This window comes from Salmo salar, chromosome ssa17, assembly GCF_905237065.1.
Source record: "Salmo salar chromosome ssa17, Ssal_v3.1, whole genome shotgun sequence".
In the NCBI taxonomy this organism is placed as follows: Eukaryota; Metazoa; Chordata; class Actinopteri; order Salmoniformes; family Salmonidae; genus Salmo; species Salmo salar.
The window spans coordinates 64,387,132-64,402,695 of NC_059458.1; the positions used below are offsets into that span (position 1 = coordinate 64,387,132).

General features: G+C 44.2%; 1 protein-coding gene across 2 annotated transcripts in view; it reads right to left on the minus strand.

The window, feature by feature from the left end:
- LOC106576426 (semaphorin-3C) overlaps positions 1 to 15,564 on the minus strand; it is a 47,428-nt gene that overhangs the window by 26,275 nt on the left and 5,589 nt on the right. The window lies entirely within an intron of this gene.

Sequence of the window (15,564 nt, forward strand, 5' to 3'; positions counted from 1 at the left end):
TATATTTTACTTATGCTTGTGGGAAAGGACTGTTCAGTTTACAAGCCTGCGGGCTCCTGCTTCTGTTTTTCCTGGAGCAAAAGGTGCTGATTCTCACTTAATAATTCCTGTTTACAGAAGGGTTCATTGTAACCCTGCTCAATGTGGATCTGGAATCCCCCCTAAAGTCAATGCTCTTGGTACAGTCTGATTCTATCCATATTGTCCCTCTGGAACATTCCACAAGGGGAACAAAGTGTTCAGAGGGGTGGGGGGTGAGGTGGCCCGGGTGAAATAACTTATTATTATCATTAACTCTGTATTGTTTTCTCAGTGGAGGAATTTGAGACTTTCATGTTTCCTCCCATGGGTGGAAGCCCTAACTAAGTCCAGTGTTCGGGGGGAAACGCGGCAGGCGTGCGTCACATGACCCCGCCACCCAGCTGATCCATGGTGAGGCGAGCATAGCCTCTGGTGCATACCATGGGATCCAGTGTCTGTCTGCTCATCATGACCCCAGCAGGAAACACATGAGTCATGCCTGGGCAAGCATTACAGCCTTCTATCAAAATGTCACAATAACCGTTAGTGTAGTGCACCTGCACTCTCTGAAGAAAACAACAAGACTCACTTCAAGTGCTTTCTCCATCATTTTCTGCCTGAGATACATGGGATTTGCACAATTTCACATGGGTCTAATTTATAATGAGATAGGCTTACAAAGAGAGATGGTGGCAGGCAAGTCTGTGGATGTTTATTCTACTACCCATTAACCTTTGACCTGATGGGATCGGAGGTCATCCTTGTGGGACGAGTTAAGATTTTGACGCCATAACATTAACACGTGGCTGTGGAAATGTAATCAAACCTTAAACTATATAATGGCTGTCATAGATCAGTAATAATGAGTCCCAGAAGTATCGCTTAAAGCATTTGAGGACAGTGGCTGATACATGTACAGTACGGTCTGTTACCATATAAATCATTGGGTTGACAATCAAACCCATGCTCTTACGATGAGCTCGGGCCTGTTTATTGAAAACCAACATATCAAATGGGAGCTTCCATATTCTCTCATCACAATGAATTATAAATCCATTAGGTTGTAGTAATATTCCCGAGCCACATGTGATTGATTAGCCACGGGCTTAGCCTGCATTCCACTATGATGACATCACCAGCAGAGATCCTGAGTGTGTCATAAGTGTTTGTGGATATAATTGGCTAAATTGTCCTTGTCTGTCCAGTCTGCTATGGCTGGTGCTGTTTATGTAGACTGGATTCACTCAGATGTGGCTTGAGGATAAACTGGCTCTGAATGTTAAACATAATGGATAAGAATGTTGGTCATTGTTATTGGCTCGGTTGAAGTATTCAGGGGGTCGTAAAATGGGAGGACACCACCCTTGACAGTAAGACGTTGGGGAGGTCTGGTATGTAGGTTGAGCTGCTGTGGTGATGACTGAGGATGAAATGGCGTATCCCTTGTTGTTTAGGCATCATGGACAGACAGGATACAAACACTTTTCTGGCCTCGTTATAGAACAAGCCCGCAGGAGGACAACGCAGAGCAGTGGTGAGGACTGAGTAGAAGATTGTGGGTAGTCTATTATTTATGTGTGCAGGTGGGCCGCACCTTCCCCCATGTGCCTCCTGGTAGGACTCCCGAGTTCACTTTGACTGTGAGCGTTCACCCATGGGGGCTCCGCTGTGCAGGAATAGCGTTCTGACCAAGAGCGGTCATCCATGTAGTGGACTGCGGGTTGGCAGAACAGCCGACCGCTGCAGGTGACCGCACAGTAATACCTCTAGTCCCTTTTGAAGAGTGGTTCATTTGTGAGAGCTGGGTCAAGCGGAAGCGGCACAAAAACCTTTCGTAGGTGCCAAGAGACCACAACGGTCATTCAATATTTAGTGGTGGTGGGTTGCGGGCTTCGCATGGTCGTACACTGCCGCAGAGCAACTGCAGATGTTATCTAGTCTGAGTGAAGTAGTCTACATATTTCGCATGCAAGACTAAAACCCAGATATAAATCCATACTAGCGGTCACCCAAGACAGCAGGTCAGACATCCTCGGTGGTGATAATGTAACTAACGAGCCTAATGAATACACATTCACCTTGACATTACAGCAGGATCTCAGATCTATATTTCAGCTTTCGATTCACATTTGCATTGATCCTCAGTCCAGTGAACCTCGCACAGAGGGCGAATCTGTTTTAGACAGCAGGCTTTTAATCCAGTCTAAAATGTACCCACCAGGAACGTCTAGTGACATGACAAGACTACAAGCCTTGATCATCATTCCTTATAAACGAGTCCTCTGTAAACTAAGGGAGGACAGCAGAGAAAGGCAACAACCGTCCTGCATGCCACATAGTACTGTCCAAAAGGAACAAAACAGTTGTGATGTCAGTCTGTAGAATCTAAGTGAAGGATTCTGCCCATGATGGTTTTACTGTAATTAAAATCGTGGAAGACATTGCAGTGTTCATTTCATATTTTTTTTTATGTAGATGGAGATAGGCCTTGTCTTGTTTCATGGTGCTGTGATTACATTGAGGGGGGAGTGAAAGGGAGGGAGACGGGAATGGTGCCACCACAGAGAATAAGAAGTTTCCCTCCGGCGAAGTGAAAACCCATAACACGGAATGACAGACTAACTCTCCCATTTGTTAGACTGATCAAAGAAGCGGGCCTCCACCATGATCCCCACCAGTAAACAAGCCAGTGGTGTTTTAGGTTTGGCTCGCCATACAAGGAACAGTTTATCACATTGCAGAATTGTAAAAATAGAGATTCAGCGCCGCTGGAAAGTACGCTGTCTGGCTTTTACAAGAGCGATGACTTTGTGGGTCCCCCCAAGATCGTGTTTAAGGACATGGAGCCAGCAGTCTGTGCTGGTCGGCCCACTGAGCCACCCTGACAGACTCATTCTACTCTCCCTTTCTCTATGTGGGGGGCACCAGCTGGGGACTGACACTCTCAGGCTGTACTGAGCCATGACACCTGTAGTCCAGCTGTGTCCAGGCAGGGTTAGGTGCACAAGGAGGCAGGAGAGATATCAAAAGATCAGGATTACGGCATTGTGTGAACTAACAACTTCCTAATATGGATGCCGTACACGGTACAGCGTAGTTCGAGCCAAGGCTTTATCTGGGGATGAAGTTTAAGAGAACCAAGTCTACACAACCAAGATTTAATCCACTCTACTCATAGGAGTACTGGAAAGCTAGACTAGCTTAAATGGTTAACTAGGCCTGTGGAGTGTGAGTTCTTTCTGGATGTTGGCTACCTCAGTGTCTGAGAGCCAAAGGCCCAGAGGTATTCAGACCAAATTAACACCACAGAGCTGGGCAGGCGGCCAATCACAAACCTCCCTTTGTGTCTCAGATTCAATGCAGTCCTTTTCCAAACGGGCCGCACCCTCAAAAGCCATCATGAATTCATTAACCACATGCAAATGAGGAATCGTCTATTTTCAGCGAATAGGACCTGTGTTCCCCTGTTTTCAGGGGCAGGAGTAGGCAGATCCCAATCACTCGCCTTGATAAATATTGAAGCATGGGCTTAGTACACCCCCGCCCCCTGATTCATGTACCCACTGAAGATAGAGTGGGTTTCTTTATAAACGTCTGACTTTAGACCTCTTGCCAAGTGTCGGTGCTCTTTGTGAGGACAATGCCACATCTCCTTGGGTTCAGTTCTGCATGGCTACACTTTTCTAATACAATGTTGGTACAGTCACACATACTGCGCCACTCACAACCTTTATCCTGGCAACTCAAAGCTTCGGTCTGGCTCTGGAGACGCTGACCCGCACGAGGACATTTCTTCCATCTCCATGGTGATACAGGCCTAGCCTACAGTACTTCTACAGTATACAGAGTTTTGGCAGGTGGTATATAGGCAGGTAAAGCAGAGGGGCTGGGTTGGGTATCGTGCCAGAGTATGGTCTCCTCCTTGTCCCCCCTCGTAGAGAGGGACCACCCAGAGTGGCCAGTGCAGGGCGACAGAGTCGTCTGGCTGTCTGTCTATCTGACATTCTCCACATTCTCGGCCAGGCAAGAGGAGCAGGAGCACACAAACTCACCACTCAAGCATCAACACACTCCTCTCCATAGACATACAGGGACTGCTTGTGAGGAAGAGGGACAACCGCTTGGCTGACTAACTCTCATCCCATCCAATGTCATCATCCTCTTCCCAACATTTTCTGTAAGTTACTGCATTATCTAGCAGTCTGCAGACGTAATGTCAGGGGAATCTCATGGCCATATGAAGGATGACTATCCTATTAGCCTTTGGTATAACCTCCCTATCATTGATTTCTCACTCCATCTTCACTACGTAGGACACAAGTGTAGGACAAGAGGGAACGAGAGTCTTAGAGTGAAGCTCTCTGAGACTCTGCAGGGTGAGGTTACTCAGCACCAGCGTCAGAGCAGTCTTCGTTACACGGATGACCTGCGCTGCAGCGGCGTTGGGTAATATTCCCTCCAGGAGTCTGAAACCGGAGACGCAAATCAACCTGTCCATCACGCTAGCTAGCGGTAGCCTTAATTAGCACCTGGCCTCTTCACCTGCCACAGAATCCCACCAACTCTCTATAGAGCCTCTCACGACCTTTCACCTAACCAGTCCTCCGGTTACACCTTCACCCGCAGATACCAAATCAAATGTATTTTTACTGTCAGTTAAGCTACAGACTACAGGCCCCATGAGACCAGAGGGAGTGTCAATATTGGACATGTAAAATGTTCCTTCCTGTATTGTATTTATGCTAAAATGTTTATTCTGTTCTACTGCCATTTACTTTACGTTCGTATTCTTAACTTCTATATCTTATTCTTGTTGCGTTGTTGAGAAGGAACCTGCAAGTAAGCATTTGGTTGGACGGTGTATACCATGTGTATCCCGTACATACGACTAATAAAACTTGAAACTGTCGGGTGTAGGGGAGGTTTAATAGACAGTACTGGGCCATGAGGTTCTCTGATTTATTAGTGATGGAGGTGGAAGAGAAGCAAAGGCTGAGTAAAGTTTAGGCGAATGGGGCGGAGATGACATGTTGAGATCGTCGTTTTGTTGGATTACAAAGTCTGGCTGACATCATGCAGGTCAAACGGTCATCTCAGTGCTGTTGAATGATGGTGAGGGTCAGTGTTGTAAAGTACTTTACTATTTTCGACGAGTTTTACTTTTACTTCACTACAATCATTTCCACTGGTATAATAGAAAGTTAATCCAAAGAGTCACTCTGAGCCTTGTTCCATTGTTAGTGAATGCAGTGCATTCAGAATATATTCAGACCCCTTGACTTTTTCCACATGTTGTTACATTATAGCCTTTTGCTAAAATTGATTAAATCGTTTTTTCCCCCCTCATCAATCTACAAACAATACCCCATAATGTCAAAGCAAAAACAGGTTTTTAGAAATGTTTTAAAATGTAAGAAAATAAAATGTTTTAAATATCACATTTACATTAGTATTCAGACCCTTTACTCAGTACTTTGTTGAAGCACCTTTGGTAGAGATTACAGTGTCTTCTTGGGTATGACGCTACAAGCTTAACACACCTGTATTTGGGGAGTTTCTCCCATTCTTCTCGCAGATCTTCTCAAGCTCTGTCAGTCTGAATGGGGAGCGTCGCTGCACAGCTATTGTCAAGTCTCTCCAGAGATGTTAGATCGGGTTCAAGTCAGGGCTCTGGCTGGGCCACTCAAGGACATTCAGAGACTTGTCCCGAAGCCACTTCTGCGTTGTCTTGGCTGTGTGCTTAGGGTTGTTGCCCTGTTGGAAGGTGAACCGTCGCTGCTGTCTGACGTATGTGCTCTGGAGCAGGTTTTCATCAAGGATCTCTGTACTTTGCTCTGTTCATCTTTCCCTCGGTCCTGACTAGTCTCCCAGTCCCTGCCGCTGAGAAACATCCCCACAGCATGATGCTGCCATCACCAAGCTTCACCGTAGGGATAGTGCCAGGTTTCCTCCAGACGAGACGCTTGGCATTCAGGCCAAAGAGTTCAATCTTGGTTTCATCAGACCAGAGAATCTTGTTTCTCATGGTCTGAAAGTCCTTTAGGCGTCTTTTGGCAAACTCCAAGTGGGCTGTCATGTGCCTTTTACTGAGGAGTAGCTTCCGTTTGGCCACTCTACCATAAAGGCCTGATTGGTGGATTGCTGCAGAGATGGTTGTCCTTCTGGAAGGTTCTCCCATCTCCACAGAGGAACTCTGGAGCTCTGTCAAAGTGACCATCTGGTTCTTGGTCACCTCCTTGACCAAGGCCCTTCTCCCCCGATTGCTCAGTGTGGCTGGGCGGCCAGCTCTAGGAAGAGTCTTGGTGTTTCCAAACTTCTTCCATTTAAGAATGATGGAGGCCACTGTGATCTTGGAGACCTTCAATGCTGCAGACATTTTTTGGTACCCTTTCCAGATCTGTGCCTCAACACAAACCTGTGTCAGAGCAAGAACCAAGACATGAGCTCTACGGACAATTCCTTCGACCTCATGTCTTGGTTTTTGCTCTGATATGTACTGTCAACCTTATATAGACAGCTGTGTGCCTTTCCAAATCATGTCCAATGAATTGAATTTACAACAGGTGGATACCAATCAAGTTGTAGAAACATCTCAAGGATGATCAATGGAAACAGGACTCACCTGAGCTCAATTTTGAGTCTCATAGCAAAGGGTCTGAATACTTACGTAAATAAGGTATCGTTTTTTTTTATGCATTTGCAGTAATGTCTAAAAATCAGTTTTCGCTTTGTCATTTTGGGGTATTGAGTGTAGATCTATGAGATTTAAAAAAACATTTTTTATCCATGTTACAATAAGGCTGTAACATAACAAAATGTGGTTAAAGGGAAGGGGTCTGAATACTTTCCCAATGCACTGTATGTAATAGTCTAGCTGTGTTAGTTTAACCTTTTCCCTTTTATTATGTAGATAACCTTGGCCTTTTTCTATGGAAACTCACTTAAGCTCAAAGCCAGTATGAGAATAGTTCTGTGTACAAAAGAAAATATTTAATGATACATCTGTAAAAAAACAGAAAAACAACTTTGAGAATACATTTCACAGAATCAATAGCCTAAATTCCCAAAGACCAACTGTCACCATTTCCATTTGACCTTGTGTATCTTCCAGAAAGATACTGTCTCTTCCATATTGATGGCCATTGATTACCTTTCAACATGGTGCACGGGATGAACACTAAAACATTCATCTGGGGCGGCAAGGTCAAAGACAGGAATGTCAAAACACAGAGACAGGAAGAGAAAGGAGGAGAAAGGAGAGAAAAGGTATGACTGACAGAAGGCTTGTCAAACCCTGTCTGCAAACACAGCAGCCGTAGGCTTTGCTGCAGCCTGTACCCGCTAACCTTCACTGGAGAATGTCCTGTTTCTAACTCAATCAATTAGCTTGGCTAGCAATAGGACACATGCCTGGAGACACAAGCAACAACCACACAAAAATTACTTCTAAACATCTCTCTGTCGACAGTATTGACAGGTCACCGGTTTGTATAGCCTTGAACTCCCTGGAGCATACCATCACGGATTTGTGATTTCACTTCAAAGGCAAATGTTGTTGCAAATTACAAGTTTAGATGCACTCTGGGAAAAATAGTGTAAAGCAGATATGGGATACTCTGTGAAATTATAAGCATTTTATTTTACTTCCATGCCCCTGAGCACTAACGCAGACACACTGGTCCACTTTTGCCCCGCGTCAGCCCTGCCTATAACCTTTGACGACCTTTGACTTCCTATTGACCCTGCTGACGACCATGCAGGCAGCGGTCTGTTTGACCTATCCGGGCCCCGTAATTGCGGAGGGGTCAGGGATAGAAGACAAAAGGGCAAACCCATAGAGAACACATTATCATGAGATCTGGGGCAAGTTAGGCGATTTATGGTCAGGTTTAAAGGTTTAGGTTCGGCAAGGAAAAAACCTTGAACATCAAACCACTGGCTCAGACCTTCCCATTAAATTTAAAGTTTGAGACATTATCTTACAGGAGGTGAATGTTACATTGGCAAGGCTCTGCTGTTGGTCTTCCAAATGATTTCTTCACGTAGGAATTCAGAAAATGTTTTACCTTGGCTGTGTTTCAGTTCCACTGAATGCACCTCTTGATTTTCCTTAGTAAAACGCTGAGCAGTGTTATTAGGGTTAAATCTGAAAGGGGTCAAACATTTTTCAGGATACCTGAAGTATTCCAAATATTCACTTAACAGCTCACTGCCTCAATTTGTTTTATAAAGAGGGACAAAAAAACCCCGGTCAGTTTCTATGGTGATTCAGCAGAAAGGCATACCATCAGAAAGCAATCAAATGTGAAGAATTTGCATGCGCACACACCCACACGCCATCCCACAATTAAATAAACATACTTCGCAATTGGACGAGCACCCGATAGTCATCCTTTATGAATAATGAGGGCTAGGAGGAGATTCTAATGATGCATGATAAAAGAAGGAACTAATCTGAGGAAGCTGGGACACCAGAGCATCCGTTCTATGGTGAAAGGCTGTGAGACAGACGGCTGTGTGTGTGTGTGACGTCTGGTTCCGCTCAGGGTTTGGCTGAGAACAGGAGTAGCTCCCAGAGAGAGGGAACACTCATTACAAGAACACTATCTTAATTAATCTCCCACACGTCTCAAACTGCAGCTAAGCGACCAAGGCTCTCTACCAAGGACTAGACAGGAGGATTCAAATAGACACCTGCTAAACACACACACTTTACATTTTTTTAATATTATTATTATTATTTTTTATATTTTCTTCAACGTAATTTCCATAGTGACACCCTGACCACCAGCAGTGTTTTACCAGGATAGAAGGACATTAACGACATCTTAAACAAAGACCAACACCCACCCTGAGCCACACGCACCCTGTCAGCGGTGACAGTGACCATGACTCTCAACACCCACTGTGTTAGTGTATAATCCTCTTCACAATCACCCAGAGAGAAACAAAACCAAAATCATCCTACCAGACCATATACAGAAAGCCTTAGATGTGTAATAAATATTCTTAGGGCTAGGCCCCTTTTATCTCAATTTCTGCCTGAATGACATGCCCAAAGTAAACTGCCTGTTGCTCAGGCCCTGAAGCCAGGATATGCATATAATTAGTACCATTGGAAAGAAAACGTAGAAATGTTCAAATAATGTAGGAGAATATAACACAATAGGTATGGTAGGAGAAAATCCAAAGAAAAACCAACCAGATTTTTTTGTTGTTGAGAGAGACCATGCTCTTACAATGGAAAGTATAAGGGCATACAGGAAATTTGCTCCCTGGATGCAATTCCTATGGCTTCCACAGGGTGTCAGTAGTCTATGTTAAAGGTTTCAGGCTTGTAATTTCAAAAACGAAGAAGAAATATCAGTTTTAGTACAGGGACACAGTCTTGGAAATTTGCATGACATGCTTTCACTGTAATAGCTACTGTAAATCGGACAGTGCAGTTAGATTAACAAGAATTTAAGCTTTCAACCGATATAAGACACTTTTATATGTACCTAAATGTTTAATATTATTTTAATTGCACGCCCTCCAGTTTCACCGGAAGTTGTCCCGCTAGCGGGACGCCTAGGCTTAAGAAGAAGTACCATACAGCCATAGCCCTGGGCTGGCAACTTGTTAATATGGCCTCCTAACAATTAGATCGGGGCTAAAACATTGTCTTATTGGCTTGTAAACTCACTGGCAGGTGCAGAATGCAGCCTAACAAAGGTTGTGAACAGCTTCACCTGGGTCAAACAACAGAAAGTATAAACATGGCATGAGCCAGGGCCTTTCTGACCAAGAAACTGATGATCAAACGTTTTCTTCTATGCTCAGCAATTTGGCCAAATAAACTGAGATGAAATCCAGATACTGTATGTTTGAAAGTCTTTTTTTTTGCGGGGTAAAAAGCCAAGAGAGAAAAGTTCATTCTGTTTCTAATTAAAAGCGTATCACCTATGTCACTGAATCCATTTGAGAAAGGGCAATGCTATATGACCACTGGACCAGATCCAGAATAATTTTCCACCTTAGTTGAAATTGAAACAAATCTCCATATAATCTAAGGCAGGGATTTAAATAAACACAGATTATCGACATCACAGTGCACTTGATTTGTAGACCATGACAGAGGTGATGGTAGTAGTAACCATCAAATCACGACGCCAAGGGCTCTAAATCACAAAGCTTTCTCTGAGCATGGGAAGTGTAAATCTGAATGGACTAGGTAACCCTAGCCCAGGATTCAGACAAATATTTTATTACATTTTCTCTGCGTTTGTCTGAATCTTGGCCTTGGATTAGACCTAGTCCAGTCTAATCTACACCTCACCTGCTCAGAGAAAGCTATAGGACGCCTCACTGTTAGTGGTTTATTATTCAGTACTTAGTCCTGGGCTTTGTACCATTCTCACATTTTAATGATTCATGGGAAAATATGGCCCTTGTCTTCTTTGATCCGTGGTTTACAAAACACAGACTTCGGAACGCTCTGCTATTCATTATTTTAACTTTCACTGAGACAACAGATGGAGTCTGTGTTTTGGAATATGTGAAATGAAAGGGAACGCGAGACTAAATATCGGAGAAAATAAAAGTGATTGAAAACAAAAGTTTAAAAACAAATCCCTTATCATGCTAGTAAATCCATAATGATTTTTGCAAAGAATTGAAGCCTCTCGTTTATTTTCCAGCTTTACTGAAACGTATGGCCGTATTTGACGTTTATTATATAGGGCCTGCGTTTCTCACCGTTTATTATTGTGTTTTGGTTGCCGTCCCGTTGCGTTGCGTTTGCCTCTCCAAGACAAGATTTAGCAGTGTGAGGGAGCAGGAATGTCAGTGACGGCAACTTCTCCTGGAGACGCAAGCTGACTCACTCGGCCACGTGAACCTGCCTTACCCTCGACTAAAGTTTCAGGAGAGAGGGATGAAAAGATGGGTAGATAGAGGGAGGGAGACAGAGAGAGAGAGAGTGAGATACTATGTACTGACACAAGCCTCCTCCCAGAGTTTATTTTCTCTTTTTTGGTTTAGTCAGTTTAGGCTGTAGTAATAAAGTCTTTACTCTAGGGAACTACAATATATCTCGCCTCCAGTGCAGAACCTTTGACGCACACCCTTACACTTGCTGCTGACTGGACCCCCCACCTGTTACCCTCTCTGGGCCCTGCACCTCTCCTCTCTTCTCCCCACCCTGGTACTGGAGAGAGCCCATGCACCCCAAATACTTCCCTCAGTGGGGAAATCCACACTGGAGTTTATTGGAGAGAAGAGCCCTCTGCCTGGGTCAGAGGAGTCTCCAACTCCCTACATCTGGATCTCTCCCAGGCAGAAGCTCCACTGAAAGCAGGGTGAAATATGGAGCCTGTCCGCCCCAACGGCAAGTTATTTCCATCTCCACCAACAAAGATCACTTCAGCTCAACTCCCCTGTGCTTAACATTTCGGACAGAATAGCTCTAAAATCACAGCATGGAAGCAAACCAACACCTGAAATCTTGGCTCCCAATCACATTCCTTTCTTTACTTTGAAATGTCCTTCTAGTCACTGCCAAATCCCCTCCCCTTCTGTTTTCCCACTAATTCAATCCAATGAGTCCCATGGGAACGAAGCACAGCGAAGCACCTACATAGATCATCCTAAGTGACAGACACACATCTGACTTAAAAAAAGAAAAAAGCTTCTACCGGTCCATCACAGAACCAGAGCTAACCAACCAAGAACCACTTTAGAACCTATTTGACTGATAATAGCTCCCTTTGACGTTTCACTCAGATACAGTAGTACCGAACTAAAGCATGAAATGGGGACAAATCAAATCCACACATGGAAAAGGGATTGACCAATCCCATGATCAGCAGCAGGGATAGATTAATTCCAGCATGTTGACGGGGAATCCTGGAGGTCAGACATTTTAACAGGGCAGGAGTGAATAGGCCTACCGGGGTTGTATGTAAAAGCCACAGAGGTATTTGAGTGGTTTGGTCTGTTTGCAGTGAGTGAGCAGGCTTTTTCCACGCCACCCGTAATGCTCCACACATCCCCTAGACAAGACTATACAGCCTGGGTCCTGTCTGTGAGCAGCTCTGCTGAGTGGGGCGTTTCACTGCCTGTCTCTGTCTGACAGCTGGGCTACAGCACTCAAGACAATCACAGAGAAACACAGAGAGAAGAAGAGAGGAGAGGGAAAGTCAGTAAATGAAAGGAGAAAGGAGAGACAGTAGGAGAAAAGGGGCAGAGAGAGGACGAGAGCCAGTGAGAGGAAGAGAAAGGTGCCTGGAGTCAAGGAAAAAGATGACCACAGTACATCACAGCCTTTCCAAAGACAATGAGTCACAGTCACAACACCTCTTAACACTGTCTGAGCACTCAGATGCCGCACAGACATGTGCAACACAGACATAAACTCAGCAAAAAAAGAAACACCCCTTTTTCAGGACCCTGTCTTTCAAAGGTAATTCGTAAAAATCCAAATAACTTCACAGATCTTCATTGTAAAGGGTTTAAACACTGTTTCCCATGCTTGTTCAATGAACCATAAACAATTAATGAACATGCACCTTTGGAACAGTCGTTAAGACACTAACAGCTTACAGACGGTAGGCAATTAAGGTCACAGTTATGAAAACGCAGGACACTAAAGAGGCCTTTCTACTGACTCTGAAAAACACCAAAAGAAAGATGCCCAAGGTTCCTGCTCATCTGCGTGAACGTGCCTTTGGCATGCTGCAAGGAGGCATGAGGACTGCAGATGTGGCCAGGGCAATAAATTACAATGTCTGTACTGTGAGATGCCTAAGACAGCGCTACAGGGAGACAGGACGGAGAGCTGATCGTCCTCTCCAGTGGCAGACCACATGTAACAACACCTGCACAGGATCGTTACATCCGAACATCACACCTGCGGGACAGGTACAGGATGGCAACAACAACTGCCCGAGTTACACCAGGAACACACAATCCCTCTATCAGTGCTCAGACTGTTCGCAATAGGCAGAGAGACGCTGGACTGAGGGCTTGTAGGCCTGTTGTAAGGCAGGTCTTCACCAGACATCACCGGCAACAACGTCGCCTATGGGCACAAACCCACCGTCGCTGGACAAGACAGGACTGGCAAAAAGTGCTCTTCACTGATGAGTCGCGGTTTTGTCTCACCAGGGGTGATGGTCGGATTCGCATTTATCGTCAAAGGAATGAGCATTACACCCAAGGCCTGTACTCTGGAGCGGGATCGATTTGTCATGGTCTGGGGCGGTGTGTCACAGCATCATCGGACTGAGCTTGTTGTCATTGCAGGCAATCTCAACGCTGTGCGTTACAGGGAAGACATCCTCCTCCTTAATGTGGTACCCTTCCTGCAGGCTCATCCTGACATGACCCTCCAGCACGACAATGCCACCAGCCATACTGCTCGTTCTGTGCGTGGTTTCCTGCAAGACAGGAATGTCAGTGTTCTGCCATTGCCAGCGAAGAGCCTGGATCTCAATCCCATTGAGCACATCTGGGACCTGTTGGATCGGAGGGTGAGGCCTAGGGCCATTTCCACCAGAAAGGTCCGGGAACTTGCAGGTGCCTTGGTGGAAGAGTGGGGTAACATCTCACAGCAAGAACTGGCAAATATGGTGCAGTCCATGAGGAGTAGATGCAGTACTGCAATACTTATTGCAGCTGGTGGCCACACCAGATACTGACTGTTACTTTTGATTTTAACCCCCTCCCCCTTTGTTCAGAGACACATTATTAAATTTCTGTTAGTCACATGTCTGTAGAACTTGTTCAGTTTATGTCTCAGTTGTTGAATCTTGTTGTGTAAATATTTGTATGAACATATATTAAGTTTGCTTTTATATTAAGTTTATTTTTTTGCTGAGTTTAGCACATCCACACAGTCTCTCCTACATTGGGCCTGGAGGTACTGAAAGATGATCAAACATATCCATCAGTTCCTGTACAACATCAACACCAGTGTACAGTTACACCACTTATGAGGAGGGGTAGGTGGTTCCTGAAAGCATAAGAAACAAGAAACAACCCCTCCTCCCCCGCAAACTCCTTCCTAGTTCAGAGGGTTAATAATTCATCCAATTATCTGTGTCATGGAAATTAAATAAAAGAGAATCAGACCAAGAGGCTGTAACAACACTTACAGGGAAAGGAAACAGTGCCTCCACCCACTGTGTGTGTTTAAAGTTAACCTGTCTGGACTAGGGGGCAATATTTTCACGTCCGGATGAAAAACTTACCTGATTTAAACTGGTTACTACTCTTGCCCAGAAACGAGAATATGCATATTATTAGTCGATTTGGATAGACAACACTCTAAAGTTTCTAAAACTGTTTGAATGGTGTCTGTGAGTATAACAGAACTCATATGGCAGGCAAAAACCTGACAAGATTCCATGCAGGAAGTGGCCTTTCTGACAATCTGACAATCTCTATCGAAATTACAGCATCTGAGCTGTTACGTGACACTTTCTAAGGCTTCCATTGGCTCTCTAAAGCCTTCAGAAAGCGGATTGACGCGTCTCCTGTCTCTGGGCAGATAACAGGAGCAGAGTTTGTCAGTGGTCTGCCTGGGGACAGAGAGACTGGAGATGCGGGTTCACGAGACCTCGCCATTTTTTTCTTTCCCTCTTTGAATGAATACAACGTTGTCCGGTTGGAATATTATCGCTATTTTATGTGAAAAATAGCATAAAAAAAATATTTTAAACAGCTTTTGACATGCTTCTAAGTACGGTAATGGAATATTTTGAATTTTTTTGTCACGAAATGCGCTCGCGCGTTACCCTTTGGATAGTGACCTGAACGCACGAACAAAACTGAGGTATTTGGATATAACTATGGATTATTTGGAACCAAAACAACATTTGTTGTTGAAGTAGAAGTCCTGGGAGTGCATTCTGATGAAGAACAGCAAAGGTAATCCAATTTTTCTAATAGTAATTCTGAGTTTAGGTTGCCCCAAACTTGGTGGGTGTCAAATTAGCTAGCCTGTGATGGCCAAGCTATGTACTCAGATTATTGCAAAATGTGCTTTCGCCGAAAAGCTATTTTAAAATCTGACATAGCGGTTGCATAAAGGAGTTCTGTATCTATAATTCTTAAAATAATTGTTATGTATTTTGTGAACGTTTATGATGAGTAATTTAGTAAATTCACCGGAAGTTTTCGGTGGGTATGCTAGTTCTGAACGTCACATGCTAATGTAAAAAGCAGATTTTTGATATAAATATGAACTTGATTGAACAAAACATGCATGTATTGTATAACATAATGTCCTAGGAGTGTCATCTGATGAAGATCATCAAAGGTTAGTGCTGCATTTAGCTTGCTCTGAAAATGGCTGTGTGATTATTTTTGGCTGGGTACTCTCCTGACATAATCTAATGTTTTGCTTTCGCTGTAAAGCCTTTTTGAAATCGGACAATGTGGTTGGATTAACGAGAGTCTTATCTTTCAAATGGTGTAAAATAGTCATACGTTTGAGAAATTGAAGTTATAGCATTTTTGAGGTATTTGTTTTTCGCGCCACGCGATTCCACTGGCTGTTGA